Here is a 14,636-nt window from a genome sequence, read left to right on the forward strand (position 1 = left end):
TAAAGAATAAAGAAAAATCGATCGATGCTGCTAACAGCAAAGGGCATCCCATTCGAAAATATCAAACGCATGTCTTCTTGCTAACATCAATGAGCAAAGTTTCACAAGGTTGTCCCATTCCAAAATGTCAAATGCATGTTGTTTTGCATACAACAATGAGCAAACTTTGACAAGGTTTTCCCATTCCAAAATATCAAATGCCTATGATTGTGGAATGGGCAGGGTTTGCCATCAGTTCAGACATTGACATGGCGCCTCGTGCTAAATAAACCAGCTATTCTTTTTGTGCAGTTCCACCAAAATCAACCAAATTCGTGCGTAGCTTGTATGATTTCGCCTTTATATGTTGCAACACCTTAAACATATCGGCACCTCCTTTCTTGTGGTGGAAATGAATGATTCGAGAATATTCGATCTATTCGTGAACATTTTGCGCAGTACCCATTGAAATCAAGCTGAGCACCCCTGTTTGCATAAATACAAAAAAGTGATTAGTATAAAGCAATCTGTACTATGAACTAACAGTTTAAATAGTCAACCTACATGATCCATGCAGAGCACACGTTTAAAAAAAGGGAACTCACCAGAAAGAATCGTGAAACAACATTGTATTGGCCATCACAGCAACAAAGATGGAGATCCGTGAGTCCTTCTGAGCTGAAGTTAGTTTGTTCTTGTGGGAAATAATGTAACCATCCTTCAACTGCTCCTTTCTTAAGAAGAGAGACTTGGCTTCTTTATCCGGGCATAATCGGAACTACGCACTTCACATACTCCATATTCTTCTTCGGAGGAGGATGATCCTATTGTGCAAAGACAAGAGACCAACTAAATGCTAGCATCCCTGTTTGCTCAAAAAAAGGAAAGGAAATATATAAAAGAACACAAATGAAGCACTTCTCAAGGACAATACCACTTTCTCATGAAAGTATCTAAACAGTAGCACAACACCAATAGAGATGACAAAGCTCAATCATATGGATGAAATCCATGGGCGAGTACCAACCTTTGTCAGGAGGCTTATTGTGTAGAGCATACAGATCAAGCACTTCTGCGGAACCATCTGTTGTTATCTATAGTGGTTGCCATGCTTACTGTATACTCCTCGATTAGTTTAATGTTTCCAACATCTTCTTGTGCAGTTCCACTAAAATATATGGTATCTTCAAAGAATATCCTTGTTTGCACAAGTAGAGATAATTACATATTACATTAAGAGTGGCATCAAATCAGTGGCAAAACAATTGCTCGTTCCAGCCATAGCAATAAATTAAGATGCAAAACTATATCATTACTTGTGTCATCACAGTACTAGTTCTTCATTACAGCACCGGGAGTTGATTTTTGTTTTTTCTTCCGCTTGTTCTTCCCCTTCATCACTTTGTACAATAACAGACAAGCTTCGCCTTCAATGTAAGATTTGGCATGTCAATTAGGGAGCACAAGTATAGCACTAAACAACGACGTTAATTTTTAGATGGAAGTGGCAAAATACAGGCCAACAGTTGTGAAATATCCTTATCTTACCTCAATGGGATATTACGATGCACATACAGATTAGAAGTCTTGTCTCCATTTGTGCAGTTCCCTAAATTCAAGCAACATTAGTGTACAAGTAGCGCAAAATATGAAAGCACACTGTACAATCATGTGAAAGAAGGCTAGTACTGACCTCTCATGACACGGAATTCAAACAACTCACAAGAAGAAGATCTGAACCAAATTTGCCAACACGGATAGGAAGTAAGATCTCCTCTTGTGCAGTTCCACTAAGATTAAGCAATCAAGCAACGTTGTCGATGTGACATTTTGCTTGAATTGCCCAAAACACTCTTAAAACAAAAGTGTTTTGTGTAGTGCAACAAAAGGTCACAATAGCAACCAGGTGAAGTAGATAACCCTATTTACACAGAGGTGCAAAGGAAACAACTAGTGGTCAATAACGGTGGATGACACAGAAGCTAACAAAAAGAAGCATCAAACTTATCTAAATGGGAAAGAAAGCAAGACAGTAGCATTTCTCAAACGGTGGCTAATACGTCTCCAACGTATCTATAATTTTTTATTGCTCCATGCTATATTATCTATTGTTTTGGACATTATTGGGCTTTATTATCCACTTCTATATTATTTTTGGGACTAACCTATTAACCGGAGGCCCGGCCCAGAATTGATGTTTTTTTGCCTGTTTTAGGGTTTTGAAGAAAAGGAATATCAAATGAAGTCCAAACGGAATGAAACCTTCGGGAACGTGATTTTCTCATCGAATACAACTCAGGAGACTTGGACCCTATGTCAAGACACGTAACAGGAGGCCACGAGGTAGGGGGTGCGCCTACCCCCCCCCCCAGGCGCGCCCTCCAACCTCGTGGGCCCCCTGTTGCTCCATCGACGTACTTCTTCCTCCTATATATAGCCACGTACCCCCAAACGATCAGATACGGAGCCAAAACCCTAATTCCACCGCCATAACTTTCTGTATCCATGAGATCCCATCTTGGGGCCTGTTCTGGAGCTCCGCCGGAGGGGGCATCGATCACGGAGGGCTTCTACATCAACACCATAGCCCCTCCGATGAAGTGTGAGTAGTTTACCTCAGCCCTACGGGTCCATAGTTAGTAGCTAGATGGCTTCTTCTCTCTTTTTGGATCTCAATACAATGTTCTCCCCCTCTCTTGTGGAGATCTATTCGATGTAATCTTCTTTCTGCGGTGTGTTTGTTGAGATCGATGAATTGTGGGTTTATGATGAAGTCTATCTATGAATAATATTTGAATCTTCTCTGAATTCTTTTATGTATGATTGGTTATCTTTGCAAATCTCTTCGAATTATCAGTTTGGTTTGGCCTACTAGTTTGATATTTCTTGCAATGGGAGAAGTTCTTAGCTTTGGGTTCAATCTTGCCGTGTCCTTTCCCGGTGACAGTAAGGGCAGCAAGGCACGTATTGTATTGTTGCCATCGAGGATAACAAGATGGGGTTTTCTTCATATTGCATGAGTCTATCCCTCTACATCATGTCATCTTGCTTAAGGCGTTACTCTGTTTTTAACTTAATACTCTAGATGCATGCTGGATAGCGGTCGATGAGTGGAGTAATAGTAGTAGATGCAGGCAGGAGTCGGTCTACTTGTCTCGGACGTGATGCCTATATACATGATCATACCTAGATATTCTCAAAACTATGCTCAATTCTGTCAATCTCAATTCTGTCAATTGCTCAACAGTAATTTGTTCACCCACCGTAGAATACTTATGCTCTCGAGAGAAGCCACTAGTGAAACCTATGGCCCCCGGGTCTATCTCTTATCATATTCAATCTCCTACTACTTAGTTATTTACTGTTTATTGCCTTTATTTTACTTTGCATCTTTATCATAAAAATACCAAAAAAATTATGTTATCATATCAGATCTCACTCTCGTAAGTGGCCCTATAGGGATTGACAACCCCTATTTGCGTTGGTTGCGAGGATTCGAGGATTTATTTGTTTTGTGCAGGTGCGAGGGACTCGCGCGTAGCCTCCTACTAGATTGATACCTTGTTTCTCAAAAACTGAGGGAAATACTTACGCTACTTTGCTGCATCATCCCTTCCTCTTCGGGGAAAACCAACGCAGCGCTAAAAGAGGTAGCAAGAAGGATTTCTGGCGCCGTTGCCAGGGAGGTCTACGCAAAAGTCAACATACCAAGTACCCATCACATACCCTTATCTCCCGCATTACATTATTTGTCATTTTCCTCTCGTTTTCCTCTCCCCCTCACTTCTCCCTTGCCGTTTTATTTGCCCTCTCTCTCTCTCTATCCTCCCTCTATTTGCCTCTTTTTGCCCGCTTGCTTTCTGTTTGCTTGTGTGTTAGTTTGTTTGCTTGTCGTTATGGCTAGTTCTTTACCTTCTGCCTCTATGTCTGAAATTGGGGATACTATTGTCGATAATAATTTTGATGCTCCTACTAAAGAACCCACTATCTCACATATAAAAAGATTCTGTGTTGGTAGTGGTAATATTATTGGAGAAGGAGTTATTCAAGATTTCTTTACTTGTGCCAGTGCTTTACCCTCTATGCGTAGTTCTATCCTTCTTAGAACTAGTAGTCTTGCGGACGCTATTGCCATGCTTATAGTTGTACTTGAAAGGCAATTCATGCACATGCATCCTTCCATACAAAGGATTTTCCTAGAATTTTCTAATATTGAGCATTCTTCTGTTAAGCGTGTCATTACTATCTTTTCGGCTCATGAGTTTCGATTCATAATAGAAGAGGCCAAAGAAATCTTTGCGCATTATAGGGTGGATGCTTTCCGTCCTCCCAAAGAGGCCATCCTCTTTGATCAAGAAGAAATAATGCGTTTTCAATCTCTAGACTATATTGCTTTCAATGAAAATCTTAGAAAAAGGGTGCCTACCAATGTTTTAGTTGATAGAATTTCTGAACTTAATGATGATTTGGCTATTTGAAATAATGAATTGGGATATTCTCTTGAATATAGGCTCACAAAGTTCTGTCAAAAGAATGCTTATAATGATGAATTGGTTGTGCAATATGAAGGACCGAACGAGGAACCTATACCTCCCAAGGTTGATCTTGGAGACTTTTGTCCCAATAAATTTAGCCGTTTTGATTACTTTCGCTTGCCTCAAAGAAAACTTGCTGCTGAACGTAGAGAATATGAAATGAGTTTTAATAATCTATCTTACTATTATGGCAATACATAGATCTATTCTTGCTTGTTATGCCTAGCTAGGGGCGTTAAACGATAGCGCTTATTGGGAGGCAACCCAATTTTATTTTTATTACTTGCTTTTTTTCTCCTGTTTAGTAATAAATAAATTATCTAGCCTCTGTTTTGGTTGTGTTTTTTGTGTTTAATTAGTGTTTGTACCAAGTAGAACCGTTGGGAGGACTTGGGGAAAGTCTTGTTGAACTTGCTGTAAAAAACAGAAACTTTAGCGCTCACGAGAACTGCTGTCATTTTTATTTGGAAAGTGCTATTTAGTTAATTATTTTTTAAGATGATTAATAGATAAATTCCTCACGTCCAGCAATTTATTTTAGAATTTTTGGGGTTCCAGATCTTGCGCTAGATACAGATTACTACAGACTGTTCTGTTTTTGACAGATTCTGTTTTCCGTGTGTTGTTTGCTTATTTTGATGATTCAATGGCTAGCAAAATAGTTTATGAACCATAGAGAAGTTGGAATACAGTAGGTATAACACCAATATAAATAAATAATTAGTTCATTACAGTACCTTGAAGTGGTGTTTTGTTTTCTTTCGCTAACGGAGCTCACGAGATTTTCTACTTTAAGTTTTGTGTTGTGAAGTTTTCAAGTTTTGGGTAAAGATTTGATGGATTATGGAACAAGGAGTGGCAAGAGCCTAAGCTTGGGGATTCCCATGGCACCCCCAAGATAATCTAAGTACACCTAAAAGCCAAAGCTTGGGGATGCCCCGGAAGGCATCACCTCTTTCGTCTACTTCTATCGGTAACTTTACTTGGAGCTATATTTTTATTCGCCACATGATATGTGTTTTGCTTGGAGCGTCTTGTATGATTTGAGTCGTTGCTTGTTATTTTACCACAATCATCCTTTCGGTAGACACCTTTTGAGAGAGCCATACGTGATTTAGAATTTGTTAGAATACTCTATGTGCTTCGCTTATATCTTTTGAGTTATATAATTTTGCTCTAGTGCTTCACTTATATCTTCTAGAGCACGGTGGTGGATTTGTTTTATAGAAACTATTGATCTCTCATACTTAACTTAGATTATTTTGAGAGTCTTAATAGCATGGTAATTTTCTTAAAATCCTAATATGCTTGGTATGCAAGATTAATAATAAAACTTTCTTATGAGTGTGTTGAATACTAAGAGAAGTTTGATGCTTGATGATTGTTTTGAGACATGGAGGTAATAATATCAAAGTCGTGCTAGTTGAGTAGTTGTGAAATTGAGAAATATTGTGTTGAGGTTTGCAAGTCCCGTAGCATGCACGTATGGTAAATGTTATGCAACATATTTGAAACATGAGGTGTTATTTGATTGTCTTCCTTATGAGTGGCGGTCGGGGACGAGCGATGGTCTTTTCCTACCAATCTATCCCCTAGGAGCATGCGCGTAGTACCGAGGTTTTTGATGACTTGTAGATTTTTGCAATAAGTATGTGAGTTCTTTATGACTAATGTTGAGTCCATGGATTATACGCACTCTCACCCTTCCATCCTTGCTAGCCTCTTCGGTACCGCGCATTGCCCTTTCTCACATTGAGAGTTGGCGCAAACTTCGCGGTGCATCCAAACCCCATGATATGATACGCTCTTTCACACATAAACCTCCTTATATCTTCCTCAAAACAGCCACCATACCTACCTATTATGGCATTTCCATAGCCATTCCGAGATATATTGACATGCAACTTTCCATCATTCCGTTCATCATGACACATTCATCATTTTCATATTGCTTAGCATGGTCATGTAGTTGACATAGTATTTGTGGCAAAGCCACCGTTCATAATTCTTTCATACATGTCACTCTTGGTTCATTGCATATCCCGGTACACCGCCGGAGGCATTCATATAGAGTCATCTTTTGTTCTAGTATCGAATTGTAATCATTGAGTTGTAAATAAATAGAAGTGTGATGATCACCATTTTCTAGAGCATTGTCCCAAGTGAGGAATATAAAAAAAGAGAAGAAAGGCCATAAAAAAAGAGAAGGCCCAAAAAAAGAGAAAGGCCATAAAAAAGAGAAAAGGCCCAAAAAAGAGAGAGAAAATGAGAGAAAAAGAGAGAAGGGACAATGTTACTATCCTTTGCCACACTTGTGCTTCAAAGTATCACCATGATCTTCATAGTAGAGAGTCTCTCATGTTATCACTTTCATATACTAGTGGGAATTTTTCATTATAGAACTTGGCTTGTATATTCCAACAATGGGCCTCCTCAAGTGCCCTAGGTCTTCGTGAGCAAGCAATTTGGATGCACACCCACTAGTTTCTTTTGTTGAGCTTTCATACATTTATAGCTCTAGTGCATCCATTGCATGGCAATCCCTTCTCCTTGCATTAACATCAATCGGTGGGCATCTCCCTAGCCCATTGATTAGCCTCGTTGATGTGATACTTTCTCCTTTTTTGTCTTCTCCACATAACCCCCCTCATTTTATTCTATTCCACCTATAGTGCTATGTCCATGGCTCACGCTCATATATTGCGTGAAAGTTTATAGGTTTGATATTACTAAAGTATGAAACAATTGCTTGGCTTGTCATCGGAGTTGTGCATGATAATAGCATTCTTGTGTGACGAAAATGAAACATGACTAAACCATATGATTTTGTAGGGATGAACTTTCTTTGGCCATGTTATTTTGAGAAGACATAATTGCTTAGTTAGTATGCTTGAAGTATTATTATTTTTATGTCAATATGAACTTTTGTCTTGAATCTTTCGGATCTGAATATTCATACCACAATTGAGAAGAACTACATTAAAATTATGCCAAGTAGCACTCCGCATCAAAAATTCTGTTTTTATCACTTACCTACTCGAGGACGAGCAGGAATTAAGCTTGGGGATGCTTGATACGTCTCCAACGTATCTATAATTTGTGATTGCTCCATGCTATATTATCTACTGTTTTGGACATTATTGGGCTTTATTATCCACTTTTATATTATTTTTGGGACTAACCTATTAACCGGAGGCCCAACCCAGAATTGTTGTTTTTTGCCTGTTTTAGGGTTTCAAAGAAAAGGAATATCAAATGGAGTCCAAACGGAATGAAACCTTCGGGAACGTGATTTTCTCATCGAATACAACTCAGGAGACTTGGACCCTACGTCAAGACACGTAACAGGAGGCCAAGAGGTAGGGGCACGCCTACCCTCCCCCCCCAGGCGCTCCCTCCACCCCCGTGGGCCCCCTGTTGCTCCACCGACGTACTTCTTCCTCCTATATATACCCACGTACCCCCAAACGATTTAGATACGTTTCCAAAACCCTAATTCCACCGTCGTAACTTTCTGTATCCACGAGATCCCATCTTGGGGCCTGTTCCGGAGCTCCGCTGAAGGGGGCATCGATCACGGAGGGCTTCTACATCAACACCATAGCCCCTCCAATGAAGTGTGAGTAGTTTACCTCAGAGTACGGGTCCGTAGTTAGTAGCTAGATGGCTTCTTCTCTCTTTTTGGATCTCAATACAATGTTCTCCCCCTCTCTTGTGGAGATCTATTCGATGTAATCTTGTTTTTGCGGTGTGTTTGTTGAGACCGATGAATTGTGGGTTTATGATCAAGTCTATCTATGAATAATATTTGAATCTTCTCTGAATTCTTTTATGTATGATTGGTTATCTTTGCAAGTCTCTTCGAATTATCAGTTTGGTTTGGCCTACTAGATTGATCTTTCTTGCAATGGGAGAAGTGCTTAGCTTTGGGTTCAATCTTGCGGTGTCCTTTCCCGGTGACAGTAAGGGCAGCAAGGCACGTATTGTATTGTTGCCATCAAGGATAACAAGATGGGGTTTTCTTCATTGCATGAGTCTATCCCTCTACATCATGTCATCTTGCTTAAGGCGTTACTCTATTTAACTTAATACTCTAGATGTATGCTGGATAGTGGTCGATGAGTGGAGTAATAGTAGTAGATGCAGGCAGGAGTCGGTCTACTTGTCTCGGACGTGATGCCTATATACATGATCATACCTAGATATTCTCATAACTATGCTCAATTTTGTCAATTGCTCAACAGTAATTTGTTCACCCACCGTAGAATACTTATGCTCTCGAGAGAAGCCACTAGTGAAACCTATGGCCCCCGGGTCTATCTTTATCATATCAATCTCCTACTACTTTGTTATTTACTTTGCCTTTATTTTACTTTGCATCTTTATCATAAAAATACCAAAAATATTATCTTATCATATCTATCAGATCTCACTCTCATAAGTGGCCCTATATGGATTGACAAACCCTATTTGCGTTGGTTGCGAGGATTTATTTGTTTTGTGCAGGTGCGAGGGACTCGCGCGTAGCCTCCTACTGGATTGATACCTTGGTTCTCAAAAACTGAGGGAAATACTTACGCTACTTTGTTGCATCATCCCTTCCTCTCCGGGGAAAACCAACGCAGTGCTAAAAGAGGTAGCAGTGGCATTGATTAATATTAACAGAGAGATTATATTAACAAGAAAATTAGTTAAATTTGTAATTTGCTTTTAACTGTGGCATTGCATCAATTTTCCAGCAGCATTATTAGAGGGTGTTTGTTTACAGGGACATTTTGGTGTAGGGACTAAAAAAAGTCCGTGTCAGTCCCATCTAAACCAAACAGGAGGGACTTTTAGGGACCAAAGAAAGAAGACTCCGAGGGATAGTCTTTTTGGGACTTTTTCCAACAGTTGCCCCTGCCCCGCATCGCAGCTTGTCTCTATTAGTTCATTACTAGGGGTAACATGGTCTTTTAGCATGTCATTTAATAACCTCTAGTCCATGTTTAGTTCCTGGAACCAAGCAGGTAGGGACTAGGGAGTTTTTAACCAAGCAGGGCCTTAGATTAACAACTGCTAAAGAGTTGCACGAGACAGTGGACACACCAGCACCATGTGCATCTACCGATGTATGAAGGGGCGATGCACAGTCTGTTGCAACAAAGAACAAAAACAACCAAGGAGCATATTTGTGTTGGTCCCAGTTTTGTTATCTTTGGACACCTTTCCCTATGTGAGCGCAGCAAATCTAGTCCCGCTCAAACTCTACAGCCTTGTCCCCCAAAACAAAAGATCAGTTCGTTATAGATGTGCGTACTGCATTTGTCATTGCTTCCCCTTTTCGACCAACGTAGGTGCTGGATAGCCAGTTTGTACTAGTACTTTCCGCCCTTCCTTTCCTCTTTGAACCACGTCCTATATTCATGCTATACAACTTTCCCCACTACTTTCCCGTTTGATCCAACACCTAGATTCGAGTGCAGAAGAGGAAAAAGCCCACATGCAGCTAGGGCAATGCATGTGGAATAAGTAAATTATACCTTAAGGTTCTTGGGGTGTGGTTCGGTGGGCGATCGGAGGCTGTTCGGCCCACATTATGTATGGCGGCGAGGAAGAAGGGGTTGGAGGCCCTCCCGCACCGCCGCTGGGTGAAAGAGAATAGTTGCGCCGGTAGTGGATCCCCTCCCTCGCCGACTGCGACAGCGTTAAGCCTCCTTCCCTTCCCGGCGGACGGATCATGTTGGCTCTTTGACCAGCAGTGAGGGGAGAGAGAGAGAGAGGCCAATGAAGTCTTGTTTAGATCTGGAGAGGGTGAGTGAGTGTGAAGAGAGCAACTACAAGCGCTGAGGCTCCAACGTGTATATATATATTGGAGAGAGAGTACGAAGAGTGCAAACCCTAGAAAACAAGCGCCGAGGCTGCAACATATACGTGATGAGGTGATTATACGGTCACTACGAGATTGTATAGCTTCGTATCCATCCATTTTGACCAGTCAAAGAATCCTCCTGGCACCGCCCCAGTTCACTTTCTCTCTGTCATGCGGGGCCTACCTGTCATTAGAAGGTGTAGCGGGACCAAGGTACCACCGTATCTCGTACTACTCCCTCCGTCTAGGTGTAATAATTCACGTTAGAAGGTGCAGCGGGACCAAGCTGCAAGCATATTTTTTTTGAAACAAGGTGCAAGCAGATTGGAGGAGAAGGAGAAACTTGGCCGGTCCTTCCTCCAATCAAAGCCCTGATTTCTGTCTCTAAATGCAACAATTAATCACAACAACTAAGAGATGCTGTTTTAGCTACCATGCAGGGTCGTGTATTAACTCACATGCATCAACGCGTAGTTGAGCTCCATGCGTTGGGTTTTCGTGGGAGATAACAAGGTAAAGTAAGGAGCGTTTGGTTATATTGCTAGGCTGGTCATAGTGGTGAGTAACTTGGACTAGTAACATGCATATGTTACTAGTCTATGTTACTACTTTCATAGTAGGTAGTAACATAAGGATGGTAACATGCAAGTCTTCATTAATTGAGATATAGACTCATTTTACCTCGGCGTGTGTGTGTGTTTAACAGCATGTGTGTGTTAGACTAGTCACAGTGGGGAGTAACTTAGAGTAGTAACAAGCATATGTTACTAGTCTAAGTTACTACCTCCATAGTGGGTAGTAACATATGTATTGTGTCATGCATCACTGCATTTATTACGTTGTAGACTCATCTTTTCTTGATATGTGTGATGTTACAGTAACTAGATATGTTACCACATGCCTCTCTTTCTTCATTTATTATATGCCACATCATCTATTTTTCCTAGATAAGTGTGATGTTACCACCTATGTTACTCTCACTGTGGGTAGTCTTAGAGAGAGCGACGCATCGACCTACTCCTACAGAGAGATGGTGTGTAGTGTACGATTTAGCCGCGAGAGTCGGTGCATCCTCTCATTTTCGGGCATCCAGTCAGGACAGGCGGGATAGCTGCCAAGCCCGCTCCTGGCCAGCCTGGCCCACCCAAAGCCCCTCCATCGCCCGCGCGCACTTCCCGCCCGATACGGTCAGCGCCGCTTTAAAGAATCGGTGCCGCATTCATGCTGGGGCAGAGCAGACGCGACCACTCACTGTCACCTGCGTTGAAGGGAGAAGCGGATTCAAGAGTGATGGTTGCTTCGTCCGTCCAACTTACTGCTGTGTCTATGTGATTTGACGGCTCATTGGTCATTACTACTGAGGTGGTAGGACTGCTCGATGTCCCATCCTTTCGGCAAGAGGAGGTACTACTAGATTACAATTTTCTCCATTCTCAGCGGAGGAGTGTGAGAGCAGTGAGGCTCAGTGATTACATGGCCCACCTCACACTATCACTATATTTGCTGGACACCATGCGACACCTAAACCTTTACATAGTACTAGTATAGTACGTATTGTAATTTATTAGCGAGATAAATTTGTACAATGCTATGAAGCTTCTAGCTTCTGTTTCATGTATCTTGTGTCCAAGGTTGCCCGTTGCAACATTTCATCAAATACAAAGGAGACTAACATGCATGATATTGCATCTCAATGATTGACAGATCATAGCCAATATGTACTCCCTCCGTTCCAAAATAAGTGTCTCAACTTTATGCAAACTTTAATACAAAGTTGTACTACTACTAAAGTTGACACTTATTTTGGAACAGAGACAGCTAAAGAAAAAATGATCCATGCAGTCCCTAGCCCTTGAAACATAAAGCCTAAGGCCTCCTTTGGTTTGTAGGATTTTTGTAGGAATTCTATAGGATAGGATTTGCAAAGGAAAAATTCCTTTGAAGCCCTTTGGTTTGTACGAATGGATTCCTATTCCTATGTAGGATAGGAATCAATCCTTCACGTTTTGGAGGGAAAAAACATTAGCATAGACTCAATGGAAAACATCATATCCTATGCACCAAATGGCATCTCTTTCTCTATAGGAATTGACATGCATGTCATCTCACTTCCTATGATTTTCCTATTCCTATAAAATTCCTATCCTATGAACCAAAGAAGGCCTAACCAGGCTTTAATTTGCTGGCAATGTTGGAGCTTCCGAAGAAATGAAGTTTGCAACCCTTTGACCATTGGATCATTTTGTGCAGTTTCACCAAAATCGAGATGAGCATCCCTGTGGCAAAGAAATTGAAGAAGCGTGATTAGAATAAGATTACTGGGATTAGTTGATGAGACATAAACTCATCACGAGTACAGTACGTAGAAGCCATTAGAGGTATGTGCGGGGAAAATAAGTAGAGAAATATCCACATGGAGTGATGTGGGCAGCTGGAACAGTGGTGCAAGCTGGCTATAAAGCGAGTTGTACCTGAGGGATGTCGGGACGTAGCTCAACCTAGAGGAGGGCGGCGGGAGGAGGCAACTGCCGATGTCGCGGCAGTGAGCAATGGACGAAGGCAACCTCACCGGCTTTGTGAGGGAGAACGACGGGGACCCCTGATCGGGACGTGCCGACAGTGGGTTTTCACCGTCGGCGACAGCGACAGCATCTACACTAAAAGCATCCACCCCTTCAGATGTGGCCATAGTCGCGAGAGAGTGTGAAGACTGAAGAGAGCAACCCTAGCAAGCAACCGTGTAGGCTCGTCCTTCCTACTAAAGGACATATATTCCAAACAATGTGATAATCTCTCTAACCAAGGTAGGGACGAGGAGTAAACGGAGGGAGTAGTAAAATTGTCTCCTCGTCCTGCGAGCCACCGCGTGCGTGGGTGAGGGAGCGAGCGCAAAGGCGTACTAGTAAGCAAGCTTCACCTCATCCTGCGAGCCACCGCGCCTGTGGGCGGGGGAGACGGCATACTAAGCAAGCTTCTCCTCGTTCTGTGAGTTGACGGGACACATCAAAAGTACTCCAGTGTATAGAGCCTTGCCTCTAAGGTAGGCCCCACATGGTATGCCTCTTTTTTAACATAACGCGTCAAGTCACAATTTGTTTGTTCACCCGTGATAGACGATCCTCCATCAAGTGGACAACCAGTACACGTGTTAAATTACCACATGGGCTGCCTTTTCGTACAGAAATGAGCTCCACCGTGTACCCGCGCGGGTGTGGTTGGGAAAGAGATGGGAGTACGTGCGCCGTGTGTGCACCTCTTCTCTTCGTGCACGTCTCCCACCTACGTGGGTGTGTATGAGAGTGATACAAACCTAGACAGATGGCGTGTGCATTCGTGAGTGTTTTTTGTTTTGGGGGTGGTGACTTCGTGAATGTATTTGTGGGAATGTGTGTCGATGACATCTCAAACAAAATTTTGCAAGCAATGTGTGTGAAATAGAGGTGTATCCATATCATATAGAGAGGGCCAGAGGGGGTGATACACGAGAAGAGAGGGAGGGGTCATAGATATCGATAGAGTCGAAGAGAGGATCAAGTGGGTGGGTGCGAAATGGATGAAGAGTGCCATCGAAATTTTGTGTGTGCAAGTCAAAGATATAGGACGACTGACCTACCAGAACGTCAGAGGGCACAAGGCAAGTTTGTGTGTGGCAGGGAGACATGACTAGAGCGCTCGATGTATCGGTGTGTGGGGGTGGGGGAGGGGGGAGGCAGAGGCAGAGGCCTAACTAAAGAGGTAGAACAACTCGTACATGTGTTGAGAAGGAGAGACCCAGCTATGTGTTGAGGGAGATCGGTCGACATCCATACATAACTGAAGGATGGGAAATAGGTTGGGACAAAGAGAGAGAGAGGAGAGAGAGAGGGAGGGAGAGGGGTAGAGTGTTGGATGGGTGATGGAGTTACTTCTCGAAGATGGTGGGAGAGGCCTACTAGACAAACTGAGGGTAGAACTGCAATATTATTAATGAGAGTGGGGATGTGTTTCTGTGTGTGCCTATGCGTGATAGATCTATCGGGATGCATGCATGGATGATGAAGGGGAACCATGTGTTTGCTAAGCAAACCTAACTAGATCGGTAGATCAATTGTTATTTGTCGGAGGAAGGGAGAGACATAACTAATGAGGTAGATCGATCGACGTGTGGGGGGAAACGAGTTATAAGGACCTAGCTAGCTATATATAGCGGGAGATCGGTCGGTGTACATCCATTTGTTAGAGGCAAATAAGGCCTAGTGAGACAGATAGACAGAGAGAATGGAGCTAGGAGG

The sequence above is a fragment of the Triticum urartu genome, chromosome 6 (assembly GCF_003073215.2).
Source record: "Triticum urartu cultivar G1812 chromosome 6, Tu2.1, whole genome shotgun sequence".
Classification (NCBI taxonomy): domain Eukaryota; kingdom Viridiplantae; phylum Streptophyta; class Magnoliopsida; order Poales; family Poaceae; genus Triticum; species Triticum urartu.